The sequence below is a fragment of the Chenopodium quinoa genome, unplaced genomic scaffold (assembly GCF_001683475.1).
Source record: "Chenopodium quinoa cultivar QQ74 unplaced genomic scaffold, ASM168347v1, whole genome shotgun sequence".
Classification (NCBI taxonomy): domain Eukaryota; kingdom Viridiplantae; phylum Streptophyta; class Magnoliopsida; order Caryophyllales; family Amaranthaceae; genus Chenopodium; species Chenopodium quinoa.
In genome coordinates this window covers 11453520-11471548 of record NW_018742738.1, presented here as the reverse complement: position 1 = coordinate 11471548, position 18029 = coordinate 11453520, and positions in this window count along the sequence as shown.

Sequence of the window (18029 nt, the reverse complement as noted above, 5' to 3'; positions counted from 1 at the left end):
TTTTTTTTTTTTTTAATTTCAAAAAAAAAAATGTATCAACTATAGTTTAATAAAAGTGTTTGATTTCACATGCATTGTCGATAACTTTTATGTTCAGGAATCTGAAATTTGGAGGGAACGTATAAATTATTTTATGAGACTTTTTTCAAGCAAACATAACCATACCAAATTAAAGAGGACACTTTTGAAGGAAGAAGATCTTGCAGAGGAAAGACTACCAAGAATAAAGGAAAAGAGAGAGAGGAATAAGAGAACATATCTCAAATTCTCAACAGAGATCCCTCAAATGCGTCAAGTTTGGAATTTAATTGTTGTTTTTTTTTTTTTCAAAACTTGCTCTAGTCGTCCATTAAGGTTTTCACTATCCTAGGGTTGTTAATTTTATCTTTTAGAATTCTTGTTAGCAAGGGATGTATGTCCAATAATAAATATGTTTTTGATTTTCATTAATAAAATTAGAGTGTGATTATTTGAATTTATTAGATCGTTGTGAGCTTGCGATTGCTTTAGTTTTTGCAATTAAACTAACAATTTTGATCGAGATTTCAAAATTGTTCCCTCAAGTCTGGCGATTGATTTGAGTCGTCGATCCCAAACCTTATAATCCACCACCTGAATCCATATCAACACTTCCCATAACAAATATTATAAGGAGGAAATACTAATCAAATACTTCCTCCGTTTTTATTTAGTTGACGCGTTTGATTTAGACACATATATTAAGGAGAGTAGAGAAAGTGAGAGAGAATGAAAAAACAAGTGGGGTAACTTGTAAGTGCAAGGTAAAAAATTTACCCCAAAAAGAAACCTGTCAACTTAAAAAAACTTCTTAAAAAGGAATACGTGTCAACTAAAAAGAAACGGAGGTAGTAATACATAAATGAGAATAATTATTTAAATATACTTTCACGAGGCTTTTTTAAGCCAAAAGAATTATTCCAAATTAAGGGGGGTGCTTTTGAAGTACAATTGAAAGACAATGATTTTGACTAGAAGCTTTTACTACGAAGTATTTGAATTTAGGGAGATTATATGTAAAAAAAAAAAAAAATTTATCTTTAAATTATTACTCCGTAGTTCATTGTCATTTTATTTTTAAAGTAGAAGTTCCTTTTTTTTTTTTTACAAATTAGAAGTTCATTTTTATCATGAGTTTATATATATATATATATATATATATATATATATATATATATATATATATATATATATATATATATATATATATATATATATATATATATCTTAGGTTAGGTCTCGTGTCACGCACGGTAACTTTTAATAACTATTTTTTTAACGTTATATTTAATTATAAAAAATTTTATCTGGCTAAGTTATTAATTTGTAAAATGAATTTATTACGAAAGTCTATTATTAGCAAAATAGATATTTTAAAATGCGTATGTATGTATATTTATTCCCTCCTTATTTTAATAAGTAACGAATGTGTAGTGAGAGGAATGATATAAAAAAAAAATTAATAGTGGGTATAGGTGGGGGCCATGACAAGAGATAAATATAATTCATTTTGAATTGGATTAATTTTTTTTTAAAATATGGATTACAGTTTGAATTCGGTTTTGGGTCTTAAAAAATCGAAAACTGAATAAGAAACCGAATGGCGTCCCAAAAGAGCATAAGCCCACTTACCATCAGTCTTTCCCTTGCCTTCATATATAAAAACTAAAAACCCTAATTTCATTTTTATCTCTCTCTTCTTATTCTCTTGGATCCTCCGCCTCTTTCCTTCTTATCTATCCCTCAGTTGTTTCTTTCTCTATGCACTTGTTTTCCCATTTCATATGCTCATACTCCTCTTTTCTTCTCTCCATACTAGTTTAATGGCCCTTCAGTAATCAATAATATCATTTCCCATTTTTTTCTTCGACTACAACAATCCACGACCACCGCCTTGTGCCGACATTTAAAGGTTATGGGTTGTCAAGGACTCCGTTCGTGAGTGAAATACTTTAAAGTTGTAAATTTTAATTATATTATGCTTAGTGCTGTAAAATTTTAAACCGAAACCGTTTAACTGCCGAAACTGAACGACTCAAACGAGAACCGAACCGATTAAAACCGATTTTTTTGAAACCGAAAACCGACCCGAATCGTATTTTAGTAAACCCGAAACCGAATCGACCCGAATAATGTTAAACCGTATAAGAACCGAACTCGTTTACAAACCGAACCGAATATAAACCGAACTGAAAGAAAACCGAACCGAAAAAGAACAGAACCGTATCTAACCCGAAACCGGTTCCAACTCGAAACCGTTTAAACTGGCAAAAAAACCGCTTACACCGAACCGTTATCAAACTGCTACCCGTTTGCACCGAACCATTTAAAATCCGAACTGGTTATAAACCGAACCGTTTATGAACCAAACCGCTTCTAAATCGAACCGTTTACAAACTTTTTTATATAATTAAATGGATTTTTTTTTGACGGGGATATAATTAAATGAATTAAATATTAGAAATCTTAGAATATTTTTTTAAAATTAGCAAGGCAAATCATTCATTAAGGTCTTAAGGATAATTAGTGTTCACAAACAAGAGCAAAACAAGCAGGCTCAGGCCCTGCCTCAAACTATTAGCAACACTACTGCCTCTAGTCATGTATACATTTGAGGTGATGAAACCAAATGAACAAAAAACTTGAAATATTAAGTACCAAGGCTTGGCTCAAGGCGTAATAAATAAAATTAATTCACAGAGACTATTAAGCATATGATTACATTGATTCTGTGAGTAATAATGAAATAAAGATGGGAGTGTGCTAGTGACATGAATATACTATTAGGCTATGTTTTAATTCAGATTCAACTATAATTTAGTAAACTTGAAATGGAAGTGACATGATAACTATTTAAACCGAACCAAAACCGACCCGTGAAACAATTAAACCGATTCCAAACCGACCTGATTAAATACCGAACCGATTTCAAACCGAACCGAAACTAAACTGTCAAACCGTTTTGACAGTGCTAATTATGCTAAATTTGCAATTTAAGCTTATTGATTTTGTTGATTATATATTTTAAATTTCTGGGTAATGTTGAGGGTCGCTAGATTTGCACTATTAGTTGTCTTTTAAGGCTTGCTGATATTATAATGTATTTATAAATGGGGGTATATATGTAAATAGACATTTTTAGGGATATAGTTGGCATAACCTTAGGGGTATAACTTATGAAGTATATATTTTTTTGTAAAGGAAGGGATATAACTTACGAAGTAAATTTTAACTAATAGCTCAAGATTTTTTAACTATTTGAATAGAATGTTTAACTAATATAGTGGCATTTTATTCTGTTGTGCTTGTAATTGACATATCTTTGGGAATGAATTTGCTAAATGCTGATGGAACAAGTGGAAACTTACAGGACAAGGCGCATGAACATGAGTAGTGACAGAAGTGCTGATTTTGCGGTGGTGATGCACACTGAAACCATGCCATCCTGTGACAACATGGGCGTCAAACCTAAAGACGAAAGCCATGATATTATGAATGAAGTCAGTCCATCTCTTTGCAAACAGAATATTGATAATGAAGTTCCTAGCTCAGCAGATACTCTAACGTCGGAAATTGATAAACACGAGAAGATTCACGAGGACACAATCTGTAACAAAACAGAGTATGCTAGACTTGTTACTGATGAACTTGGCAAGGAAACTAAATGTGTAAATCCAAAGTTAGTGACCAGCTCATTTGATAATCATGTGCTTATTGACGATGATAATGCATATCATTTCCCTTTTGATATTTCTGCACTTGAAAGTAGGATTAGTAAGCTCTAGAGAATCATTTCGAGAAACAAGCAGCTTAGTTACAATCCAAGGCCAAAAGTGGTGGAGCCACGATTGTCAACCGGGTGGGACAGACTACACACGTTTCATAATTATATTTTATTTATTTATTTATTTATTTTACGGCATGTTACATAATTTTTTGGGTTTCATTCTTTTAACATTATGAAATGTTAGAGATTGTGTCGATTTCCCAATGATTAGACTTATTTGAATTACACTTATTTGAATTTATGGATATACGAGTTTAAAACAATTGTAGTGTTGTATACCTTTGTTGTATACTTGTATGATGTTAATTATGTTGTTGGAGGCTCTTATATGTGACGGTTTTTTTTCCTTCTAAACAACTTTTTTTTTCCTTCTTAACTTTGTGATGATCTAGAATGTCCAAGTTTGAAGATCGTTGATGCAAGTGTATTCTTTAGAGATCAAGTAGTTAGTAGCTACTATACACTTTTGTTATAAGAAAACATTATGTTATGTTATCAAGCAGTACAATAGTATATCTTGAATAATGGTGGTGGTGGTGGTGATGTAAAATGCACTTTGTATTACAAGCATGTATACCGCTTTGTGACGTGGAGTGTTATTTGCTGTGTTTTGAGACTTTTGACTTGTGCTATAATTGTGTTTTCGAATTTTTACTTATATGTAGATGGTCGATGGAAAGAAATCGGCTATATAATTTTTATCAAATAGTATATACTAATTTGATTGATATACACGAAACAGAGTATACTGAATTTTCTCACATATGTATGACAATTTGGCTTAAACTTGAGCAAAGTTATTAATGGTTGGAACCATGGTTTTCATTGCAATGATTTATGATAGTATTAAAACATTATTCTTTTGCCAAACTTACAATGTAATATGCTTAGGGAGTTGTCTTGTCCGAGTTATCTTGATACCTTGAGTTTGTTTCCATTGGAAGCTAACCTTAGAACATTATTCTTGATTGTATATGTATAAATTGTGCAAAGTGGTTATCTTGAATTTAATAAGGATTTGTGTTTGTAATACTTTAGAGGAAAAATACACCTAAATAAAGCTAAGGCTTTGTTGGTTCAATTCAATGAATTCATTGGTACAATATTATTTGGCAGGATCTAAATGGAGCACCACTATTCATTCGTTGGCAAGCTTCATAACATTTCTGATATGGAAGATTATTTAAGTAAAAATTCCTCCTCTTTTTTAGAGCAGTGCAAAGGCTTAGGTGGCTTGTATAAGATGTTGTCGCTGCCTTATATCAAGATTTCAACCTCTTTTTTGTCAAAGGTGTTGGACTTTTACGATCCCCATTCCAACACCTTTAACATCAATGGTAATGTGCTAGGAGTAACACTCCAAGACGTGTTATTCCTAGCGAGAATTCGAATTGATGGCGAACCTGTGCTTATCAAGAATTACAACGACGATCATTGCATCTCTATTTTTGGGAAGCCTATGTGCGAATTTGATGAGCTAAAGGCGATTATCAAGGATACAGAATTGGATGCAAAGAAGCGCAAGGTAGCACTTTTAATGCTAATAGTGAACTCCATAATAATGCCGTCTCATAGCGGGAATCGTTTTTATCCCGCGTTTTTTGAATTATTAAGTGATCTTGATATGACCTCTATGACTTATGCATGGGGGGCAGCCATGCTTGCTGCCCTCCAGCATCCCTTGGAGGAGAGAGATAAAAAGGTAGATGGTTGTGCATGGCTATTAGTGGTAAGCTAATTCTTCTTCTTTTTTTCTTTTTCTTTTTTAAATCAATCTTTATTTTATTATATTTATTATTTAAAAACTAATTTGATTGTGACCTTACTGTACAGTGTTTCTTCTTCGTTCGCATCCCAATGTTGTGGGATGCCATAGGCCTCACATCAGTGAGGCACGAAATGGAGGAGGGGCAATTGGCTCAAGACCCATTTCCGATGGAATGGATATTAAGGAAGCTGCTACCGTCCACCTTTAGCAAAGATCAAAAGGGGGGTTACCTCAAGAAAATAACCCCTGTTTTTTAGAACCTCGAAGCCACGGTATGTCTTCTTCTGGATTTTTTTTTGTTACACACTGATTTCTGAAACCTTCCAGCAAACTTTCCCCTGCCTCTGTTCCATCTTCTTGTAAACCATGGCCACTGCTGTAGATCATTCCCCATTCCCATTGCCATCAACTGCTGCTTCACACTTCTTCTGGAATTTGCTCCACTGTATATGCTAATTGATCAATTGACATCTACCAATAAAAGAAATATGTCTTGCACTCCAAGTTCTTATTCTTGCTGTCATCTTTTCAATGAGCACCTCACATTGTTTTAGGAGCTTCGGAGTAAACTGAAACAAGTAGGCCATTTTAGGAGTTAAATTATATTGAATTTTTTTTTTGGGTTTTGATGTTGTATTTGATGTTTTATTGATAGGATATTATATTGAAACCCTATTCGAATTGGGTGCTTCAAGACGAGCTGAAAGAAGATAGAAAGTTCATAACACGACTTGGCCCTTTATTTTGTAACAACCATGTGGTTCAACATAAACCACATAATGTTACAAACCAACTTGGAGCCCACCAGCTTCACCCAATCTTGCATCGGGACAGTTTCGATATAATTAATCATAGGATACGAGTTATTGATAATCGTGGCAGTAACGGACACGATTATTTCAACTCGTATAAGAAGGAGGTTGCAATGTGGTATAAAAAAGAGTGTCTTGAAGTCGAAGATGATAACACTTATGATGATGTTCCTCATAGTCCTCAACGTCCCCCTCAACCTGGTCCTCGTCGTCTTAATCGTAGGTATCAAGATCTGGGGCGTCGGAAAAGCACTCGTCCAAGTAACGAGCCTGAACGGTATGGATTCAACTAATTGGGATCTTTTTTTAAAAAAAAAAAAAACTTGTATATTTTTAGAACAATTTGGTTCTGCTGTTTCAGAAGAAAAACCTCATCTGTTTTCAGAATCATTTGGTTGTTCTGTATCAGAATCATTTGGTTGTATAGTTACTTAGATTTTTAATTACACATTATTTGTGATATTAAATATTTATTTAAAATTTTAATTTTAATTACATTAAAAACTTTTAATTTCCATTAAAGAATTCTTCACAATAGCTTGTATTTTATTTCCCTTCACATTTAAATATATAAGAAATAAACATGTTTCAATAAAGTGTAAATTTAAGATTAAATTAATGTAAAATATATAAATGGTGATATTAGAAAAGGTAAATAAATTATATATGTAACCTTTGCATCCATTACAACCATTTCAATTTTTATTGTAATACTCCATGATTATCTTAGTGGACTTATTTCATTAACGAAATCATGATCATAATCTATATTTTCAACCATATAAAGGTTGGTCAATAAAGAATTTCTGAAAGATGACTAATGTTTTTGAAAGAAAAGAGATAAATAGACGAATTGAGGGGTCAATTTTTGAATTCATGGAGTTGGGGTTTGGGGTTGTTGCATATGGGGATTTAGGGTTCGAATTTAAGGGATTTGGGGTTCGTTGTTCTTTAAGCCTCCCAAGTATGTCCTTACGCTTCCTCCTAAACACTAAAAGCATGTTGTTTTGTAGACTCTCGGACTTGATTCCCTTCAACGAATTGTCTTTTTTGAAGTACCCATAATAAGCACCTAAATGATATGAAGGAAGTATAGTAAATAAAGTGCCAAAAAAGTGTTGTTCATGCAAGTGGTTATTTTATGGTTTGAAATTGTAAGGAGAGAGTGAAAAGTCATATGGTGGAGGTTGAAATGGAGAATGGGAGTGAATTTGAGTGATTTATTGAATGTCTTTTCAAAGCTTCACTTAAGTTTAACCTCAAATTTAAAATTTTTACCCCACCTTAACCCAAGCCTAACGTTACAACCATAAAAGACCTTTCGACTTAGGGGGTTGAGTCACTAGTAGGTGGAGGGAGCTCTACTTCAAGGCTATGGAGATTAAATGCAAGGTCAAGACGTTGTGATACCCCACAAGACCTCAAAATTATAATATCTTTTTCCGGTCCCTTCGTGGGATCACGAGACGCTAGCTATGGACAACCTTGATACTTTTGGGAAACATAAAAAGTTTAGTTGTGGCAAGGGTGGAATGTGTATTCAAAGTGCAATGCACCTTCTTGAATTGTGTCTCCTTCAACCATTAACATTCTTTTTGCTTGTTCTCCGTCTTTAAGCTTAGGAAGGTTGATGTCCTTGAAACGTGTCTTTCACTTCCATTGGGTCCAATTTGAGCATTCCTTATTTTCATGATTGTGTTTTCAATGATATGAATTGCCAAGTCATGTTTGTTTTGTTATGAATGCTATTTGCTTGAAGATTGTGCTTTCCTTTTTCCTTGTTCTTGCTCGAGGACTAGCAAGGTCTTAGCTTGGGGGATTTTGATAAGTGTCATTTATGACACTCCTAGGAGGTTGTTTTAGCATGTTTTATCTTCATTTTATTACTCTTTTTCCCTTTTTTCTCCCTAGTTTAAATTATTTTCCAGTTTACCTTGATTTCCCGTAGTTTTCTTGTTTTTCTTTTATTTTTCCCCAAACCTTGTTACTTGTGATGCTTTTAATGTTGTTTCGCGGGTTTAGGAAGAGTTTTCAAGGATTATTGTGAGCTTAGACAAACTAGGAAGGCATTAGAACTTGGAAGAGGAAGCGAGGAGTTGCATTTAGAAGCAAAGAGTGAGTTTTGAGGCGTTCCAAGACCACCCCTAGGCTGGCGCGCTCGCGCCAGGGGTGTGTGGTAGGGTCTGGCTGCTAGAAATACTTAAGGAAGCTTGATGGAAATCTTTGCCTAGTGACCCAGCACCAAGGCAGTGTGGCGCGCGCGCGGGAGATCAGGCGTGCTTGGGGGAGCATCAGCGCGCATCAGCAAGGCAGGCATGGAGCATCAACGTGCTACCAGCGCCACCCTAGGCTGGCGCAAACCAGGCGTGGTGCTGGCTGGCTAGGCGTGGCGCGACCCAGCTCCTTATGCTTTGATGCCTAGTGGTTTTGGGGTGTATTTAAGTAACTAATTTTCAGATTTTTGCCAACAACTTCATTTACTTAATTTTCAATATTGGTACTTAGAGAGAGAAAGTACAATAGTTAGAGAGAGAAACACTTTCATTTTGCACTTTTAGCTTAATTTCATTGGCTTTTTATGCAAGAAAGCTTGGATTATTTTGGATCTTCATTGAAATTTCTTCTATCAATATTAGTAACATTTCTTCCCCTTTGATCTTTATTTAGTTTTGTCTATTTTTCAGATTTTTCTTATTTTTCTTATTTGATTGTTGATGATCTTGAGTTTTTGTTTTATTTTAATTTTGTTAATCATGTTTTCTTTCTTGATGAATGTTTCCTTCTTTGAGTTTGTGATCATGTTTATTTTCTTCATCCTAGCTTAGATTTTTAAGCTAGGGGAAGGGGATGAAGGGTTGGATTGTGGAATAAATGATGAAAGATTGAATAATTTGGCTTTGAATCATAGAATGAATGTTAGATTGATAGGAATGAATGTGTGCACCTTTTGTTTCTAATTTGATTAATTGGCTTGAATGCAAGGGTGATGTTTATGTTGCTAGTTTATGCCTCGGCTTGCTTTGATTCATCATGTATCCCTTCACGATTTTCTTGTACAACCCCACTACCCAAAAAACACAAACTCCTCCCATTTTTGCCACAAAAATCTATTTTCCATCAGGTGAAAGGAGGCAGGACCTTGGGTTTGGTTATGACCCTGTGTCGGATGACTACAAGTGTGTGTGTGCGTGGGCGTGCGTGCGTGTTTGCGTGTGCGCGTGTGCGTGTGTGTGTGCATTTTTATGTGGGTCAATCTCTTTGGAAACCCTTACAAGAGCACACTCGTCCTCATAGGCAACTTTAAGGTTTAAATGGCTTGTCACTTATGCTAAAAGTGATCGTGATTCCTACGAAAGTGAGTTAGTGTACATTCGTTAACCTCCTTTATATTTTGCTTTTGTTTTGTCTTGCTCAAGGACGAGCAAGAGTTAAGCTTGGGAGAATTTGATAAGTGTCATTTAAGACACTTTATAGGATAGTTTTATAGCTTAGTTTTAGTCTTATTTTGGTCCATTCTCGTTATGTCTATTCTTTTTAGTCATGTTTCAATAAATAAATGTTTGTTTGGCTCACTTGAGTGATTGGAGTTGATTTTCATGGTTTTTGTATGCTTTATGTTAGGTTTGATGCATTTTTATGTTCCTTTCACTCTCGTGTTTCATTTGTTGTCTTAGGTACTTATTCTTGTTTTTGGACACGTGTTTTAATGCATTTCATGGTAATTTTGGAGTTCCCGAATCAAGGAAGGTGACCTAAGTGCAAGCCAAGTCAAGCCGAATAAAGAAAACAAGAGGCAAGGAAGGAAGAATTGGATGGGTCTACTTCAAGATGGCATAACTTTCAATAGTAATCTTCCGAGTTATATAAATTAAGATTAACGCGGGCTCCGCTGAGCCGGGCCAGCTCAAAGCACCGCGTGAGGTAGGCACCACACGTTAGTCATTAGTTAATTCTGATATTACATGTTCCGCTCGAAACTAAGTTTAACGCGGGCTCCGCTGAGCCGGGCCTCCAAAATTCACGAACAACACCCCTAGAGTCCGACATTTGCCCCATCAGAGGCTCCGTCTTCCAACGAGTACCGGGTCGCCCGAAAAGGATCATCGAGTATCACCGTCCGACGTTGCCCACGATCGCCCTTTCGGGGATCATTATCGGGCTAATTCCAAGAAGGCTACGTCGCTCTATCGGTACCTGCGTTCCCCCACCAAAAACTCAGTGTTTATCTTCATTAGTTACTCCTGTCGTTCTTGGAAAGAGGAAAAAAAACTCTATCTACCGTCTCACATACTCTATAGAACATGTCAATGCTAACAAGAGGAAAATGAGGAAGAAGAAGAAGAAAAGTGAAGAAGTCAAGTGAGATTTTCTCAATTATCTCTGTCTTAGCTATGATGTAATTTGCAAAAGTAATTTGTAGTCTGTTTATCTATATTTTGAGTAGTAGCATACACATATCAGCTTTCTTTTCCCTTTAATTTCAGGTCCGAGGAGGTAGTCAAGTTTAAGGTATGAATGTCAAGGATGCTGTCATCATTGTTCTAGCTTATTTCAATAACTTGCAGCGTCAGGCAATTAAGGATGTTGGCATCATTGCTGGCCTAAACGTGCTTCATATTATCAACGAGCCAACTACAGCTGCATTTTCTTATGGTCTTGATAAGAAGGCTTCCGGAAGAAAAAATGTGCTGGTTTTTTACCTTGATTTAACCCGACTCAAATTCAACCCTACCTATTACTAAAACAACTCAAATTTTAACTTATTGGCTCGAATACGAATTTATTAGAAATTATATCTCCTATAATAAATGAAATGAAGGACTTGCTAATTATTAAATGTGAACATATATTTATGAAATGAAAATAAACCAACTCGAAAATGTACCCGAACCTGATATGACCCAACTTGTAATCAATCCGAGACCCAAATTAAGATGACATTTGAGGTCCGAACCTGAACATGCCCCGATTTGTAATCAATATGAGATCCAGATCAACCTAAACTTTAAGACATGAACCCGAACAAGACCCGACTGGAAAATGAACCGACCGGAAAATGACCCGACTTGAATATAACTCGCAAATTATTGACTTGAACCGAACCCGAGTACCCAACTCAAACCCGAGAATGACCCTAATTCATTTTAACCCGTTAAAACCTGAATTTAACCCGACTTATTATTCACCCGACCCAATTGTAACCCGACTTGTTATTGACCTAACCTGAACCCGACCCAAACCTAATATTTATCCTTACCAAAGTTCTTACAGCTTACTTGTTGATGCTCCTACTGATGGTGCCAATGACAAAAAGCTTATGATTTCGGTAACTTTTGATGGGAAAAAGAGGCTATTTTCTATGATTATGGGGAAGATGAAACACATTGCAAATGCCTATCTTGATTTAGATGTAAAGTGGAGCCTGATCTTGAACCAAAAGTAATGATTTAAAAGAAATAAAATATATGGTCGACAATAGGAATTGAGTTTAATCATCTTTGTGACCCTTGTTATATTTTTTCTTGGTTTGTTAGGATAAGGCGATTTCATTTACTATACGGGAATTAAGTTTAATCCCTTCAAACTCAATAATATAAAGTTGGATATGACTGGATTGGTTACACCTTCTACATCAATGAACTATGCAACTCTTTTAGATTGCTTAACCTGGAACTTGCATCCTAGGGTTCTCCTACTATTAACCCCTATTATTAAAATAATCGTTGTTTCGGGGGTCGGGGAAGGGAAGAGGTTGGTTTCGTGGTAGCATTGTGCAAGTTTCCATTTTTCATATTAATTAAGCTACTGTACTCTATCTATATTAATTCTCATATTTTCATATTTAACTAGCATTGTGGCCCGGGCATTGCCTCGGGTCATATGGTTTTGTTTTGTCCATTAGATTCCATCGTTTTTTTAATATATGCGATGTATAGAAAGCAATATAATGAAATTGTGGTTATAAAGATAGTTATGCAAGTTTTGAAACTTAAAACAATACGAAAATATCCAAATAGTATTGTGAAGAAAATTTTAATTCTTACAAAAGGGATTGTAAGTTGGTTAAAAAAAAGTTGTATTTTTAAGTAAATTTTAGTTATAGACCCAACTTAATAAATGATTTAATTAAGTTTGACAAACATCAAATAAAAAATTAAATTTAATACTTAATTTTGAATACGGTAATAAGAATTATAAATGAAAAAGACGATCTCACAATTAATAAAACAATATGTTAAAAAAAAGGGATATATAAGACAACAATCAAAGTTAGCTAAGTTTGTAAGTGTGTATTATCTGTTAGAATAAAGTTGGATTCAAAGTTTTCTCTAACTATATTTCTCAATTAAATGAAATGGCATAGTTGATGAATTTAACCCTATAACATAGGTAATCATGAAGGAAAGTAGGGCTGGAAGTTGGGGAAACTAGAAGAAAGAGAACAATGCACCTAGGGTGGTTGATGTACTTAGGGTGGTGAAAGAACCTAGGGTGGTTAAATTACCTAGGGTGGTGGTTCAAGCACCTAGGGTGGTTGATGTACTTAGGGTGGTAATGACCTAGGGTGGTTTAAGTACGTAAATTGGGTGGTCTGAGGACTTAGGGTGGTGAAAGACACCTAGGGTGAATGATGTACTTAGGGTGGTGAAAAAACCTAGGGTGGTTCATAGGGTGGTTCAATTACCTTGGGTTGTGAAAGAACACATGGTGGTTCAAGTACCTAGGGTGGTTTAAGAACCTAGGGTGGTATCAGGACCTAAGTGCTGAAGTTACCTAGGGTGGTAATGACATAGGGTGGTTCAAGTACTTAACTTGTGTGGTCTGAGGACTAAGGGTGGTGAAAGACACCTAGGGTGGTTGATGTACTTAGGGCGGTGAAAGAACCTAGGGTGTTATATTTTTTTAAATAAAATATTTTATTTTAAATAATCATTTTATATAATTTTTTAGTTATCTTAAATGATAAAAAGATAAAGTCAAAATTAGTTTATTATTATGCTTACGTGACATTATGCTTACGTGGCATAACGACAAAATAAAATCCTACGTGGACGCGCTCAAAGCTCTCCAAAAACTCTCCTTTACATATATACTAGTACGTACCCCGGACGATGCCCCGGGCTCATTCTATAATATATATCCTTAATTATGTTTTAATACTCATTACATTAATTTGCTACGTATGAAATATATATAAAGGAGAGTTTTTGGAGAGTTTTGAGCGCGTCCACGTAGGATTCTATTTTGTGGTGTTGCCACGTAAAATAATTATAGAGTATTTTAGCCAATGAAAAAAAAAGTGATTGACACGTAAGCATGATAAACAAACGGATTGACATGTACGCAACTAAATTTGAATTTATCTTTTTATCATTTATTTAAAATTAAAAAATTAATTAAAAGTAATTATTTAAAATAAAATAATATAACAAACCGTGCATCGCACGGGCATCATCTAGTTTATTTTATACGTGAGAAACATGGGAAGTTTTAATGAAAATATTAATAATTTTAATTGGCACTTATCATTAGCCTAATTTAATTTTATTTTAAATTGATTTGTAGTTAAATATTATTATTAGATGTTTTTCAAACTATTTGTTTTGTATTTCTTCATGCCATGGTGGAGATAAGCCAATAGTGATGCTCCCCATGCATAAGAATTCACCTCTACCAAGTTCTCTAGGAACTGGACATATGAACTATTGCAGTTATGGCCATCATGAGATGGGATGATGATGCAATGAACAATCATTAATAGGACTACAATCAGTCTTTTCTCTACTGGGTACTCGGTACCATTTGCAATTTTGTCCAATAGAGTTAAGGAAAAAACTGATTTTCCAGCTACGCCAAGTGAATTTAGGATATCATCCCCGAAAACTCGGCTGAAGGCTTGGGAGTCCCGGCTGTTACTGGGGATCACTGGATTGCCACCTATAGGCAAGCCAGTTAGATAGAGAACATTCTCTAAAGTTGGGTTCATTATGATCCGTTGATCATTGTTGCCAAAAATGAACCCATAAGCATTAATCCTATCATCTATGACATCAAAGTGGTCCATTGCCTCTCCAATCAAACCAGTTAAGGAATTCAAGGAATTATCGGCAATTCCCTCACCAACCTTCAACATGCGGAGAAGACAACTACCATCCCTATTAGACACGATGGCTTCATCAATGATCTTTTTCATACCGTCATCCAGACTCTTATAAAACTTATGAAGAGTAGGAATTCTTTTCCAACCCTCGAAACCATTTCTACAATAAAAAAAATGTTGGTTAATACTTTGCATATATACTTAGATCAAATTTATTTTATTAAAAGTCAATCCATGAAAAATTATATGAGTATATGATTCTATGAGTAGTTTTTTTTTTATATAAATTTCCATTGAGATGCCCAAATTATGCAGAATTTCAACCCCAAAAATTATTCCATGCCCCCAAAGATACAGAAAATTTAGGCACAAATTATTCCATGCCCCCAAATCATAAGAGTAATCATTTGAGCCATAATTCAAACACACTTCGAGCCCTAATTCAAGTCATAATTAGAGCCACAATTGGAACATAATTCGAACCAAAATTCAAACATTATTCGAGCATAATTAATTCAATTTTTTGTAATTTGAACATAATTGTACGAATAGAATTTTACCTAATTGTGGAGAAGAAGTGGCAAATTGGTGGATGAAGGCAGCGTGGTGGATAAAAGACAGCGTGGTGGATGAAAGGCGCGTTTTAATATTTTAAACATTTATAAATAAAGAGAATAATACAGTTAGGGGTTTTAATCTAGGAACAAACATCCACACTACGATAAAACATCATTATTGAAATAAAACATCCTTACTAGAAGAAAACAGCCATACTATTCACAATCCATATATTACAAGCCTTTGACCTCCTACAATTCTACCCAAGCTTAACTAAATGGAGTATTAATATGCCTTTGTTGTGATGTGTTGTAGTAGTGATTATTTATGACATTTGAAAGGGGAATTACAAAAAAACAAAAAAAAACAAAAAAAAATAATTAAAAAATAAAAAGAAAAAAGAAAAAAAAATCAAAAGCTTATACATATATATTATGCAAAAAGGTTATATTGGAGATATTTACAATTGTGATGATGAAGGGTATGTGTAATGCAAAAGAAGTGTAGACACGGAAATTTTATGAGTATGCTACATTAAAATTAAATAAATTAATTTGGGTTAATATCATGTTTACAACCCATTTTAATTATTTTTGCCCACCCAAATAAATAATTCGAATTAATCAAATACAATTCGGGTTATTAAACAAATCAAACGGACCAGGTTAAAAGACTTCCAAGTCATAAATTGGGCCAAGCCTAAACCTACTAAGTCCAACCCAGGAGTTCACATCTCCTATAAATACTCACTTTCTCCCTCATTGGAGAGCATCCAAAAATGATTATTCCTCAGAGCACATAAAACTCTCTTGGAATTCTCTCTGAAAATAGTCAACAAGCACATCAAATTCGTGCCGAATTGTTCAGATACACTCAAACACATTCAAACGGGATAAAGCTTCTTGAAACCCTTCTGAAGCCAGTTTCCATAATCACCATTCTGAAGCCAGCATCAATTGCATAATCACCCTTCTGAAGCCAGTTTCCATAAAAATGCATTATTACTAACATTATAAGGTTCGATATGCCACACTCTTACTGTTCACACAAAAATGCATTTTTCATGTTCACACAATCCGAACATTATAACAAGCTTGAAAGAATTATAACCTCAAGCCTAAAATCCTATTTTATTTCTGCTTAACTCAAAACCCATGTTTTATAACATAAATTTTGAAATTTTGAAATTAAAAATTCTGCTTAACTCAAAAGTTTTATGAATAATCCTATGTTAAAATTCAAACAACAAAAAATTTTAAACTCAATAATCTTGAAGTAAAATGCATCACATTAAGAACTAGCAGCAATAACACTTACCCTAGATCTAACAATAGCTCTCAGCGTCTTGGCCCTGTTAAAGACTTCATGACTCATAAGTACTCTACTCAGATGTCAGGCACAATCTACATTTAATGATCTGGTCATCTCCTCCCAAATTTCCCTGCTGTTAAAACGAATAGGGACTCCATGGAAGAGACCACCTTGTGCTTTCCTTATTTCAATTAGATAGTCCAATATCTTTTGATCGACGGGGTCATCCTTCACCATGCATCAAACAAAATTTCGTTGTAAATAATTTAGCAAAAGAGAAAAGACAATAAAATTATAATCCTTCTTAGACAGAATTTACAATACAAAAAACGAATAAAACAATTAAATAATTTATCGAAAACATAGAAAGGAAGAAAAAATCTAACTCACCGCCATTGCTTCCTCCGATTCTTCTTCCTCTAACAGGTCTTCTTCTTCCTCTGAAGAAGGAACCTCAGTCAGCTTTTTTTCTCTCGGTCGCTTGTTCCCAATTATTTTGGGTTTAGAGACCGAAGTATGCTCAATAACTCCCTCAAAGACTTTGGTTTTCTTTTCCTCAGGCATAATTCTGTGTGAGGAGTAGATAGTAAATGAATGTACTAGTAAAGCAAAATCCCCTCAATCACATCGAAATTAGGTGTGTAAGACATAGGTTCCCAATTAATTTTCGCCTCAATATCGAGGAGGAGGGAAGAGCAATGACAGAGAATCGCAGTAGCTTTAGCATCGTGACGAGACAATTCCATGGCTGAATAATGGCACCATTGAATTGGGAAAGGGTGTGTAGTTGAAATCTGTCGGTTGAATTAACTGGGCCTTTCTTTTTGACGAAAATTAAATTGGGCCTCTTTTTTTTTTGAGGAAAATTAAATTGGGCCTAAACGCGCCGGAACTTTGTCACCTTTAAGAGGTGGCCAGTGAAGCGGGTTAGACCCAGCCCGTCTGGTGGGTCATCTGGGTCTAATCCAGATCTGACTCGGCACACCCGACACAGCTCGGCTAAGAAGATGTGCGTGTCGTGGGTTAAAAAGATTAAGTCCAGCCCATATCGACTCAACCCATTTTGACCCATGCAATATTTGTGAAACTTCCTAAAATAGTAATTGTTGCAATATTTGTGGAGCGGCAAAAAAAGAAAAACTACACGTGTTGACTAGAGTACATTGACATATATTGTGTTTGGGTACTATAATGGGTAGGGCCCATTATAGCCAAGGGTAAAGCTACCCTCATAAGGCCAAAAGGCCAAAAAGACCCAAATAAGTCTCTTATGCTACAATGGCCCGCATGTATGCTACTAAGGCCCAAAAGTCCATTCAAACACCACTATATAAACCCTACTTAGGGATAGGGGTGATTATGATACAACACTACTCGTGAGCTACTCGAGACCGACTCGGTCAAAACTCGGTGAAAGCTCGGCTCGTTTGAGCTCGGTTGGAGCTCGAGATCGACTCGGGATGGTAACGAGTCGAGCCGAGCAGCAATAAACTCGACTCGATAAACTCGCGAGACCCGATATATATATATGTAAACTTTTTTTTTGAATAGAAATAAATGTAAACTCATTCTAATATTACTACTACACTACTACTCCGTATCTAACATTCTATTTCTCAAAAAAATGTAACATTAACAAATTGAAAAAAAAAAAAAGAAAACCTAATAGGCTCT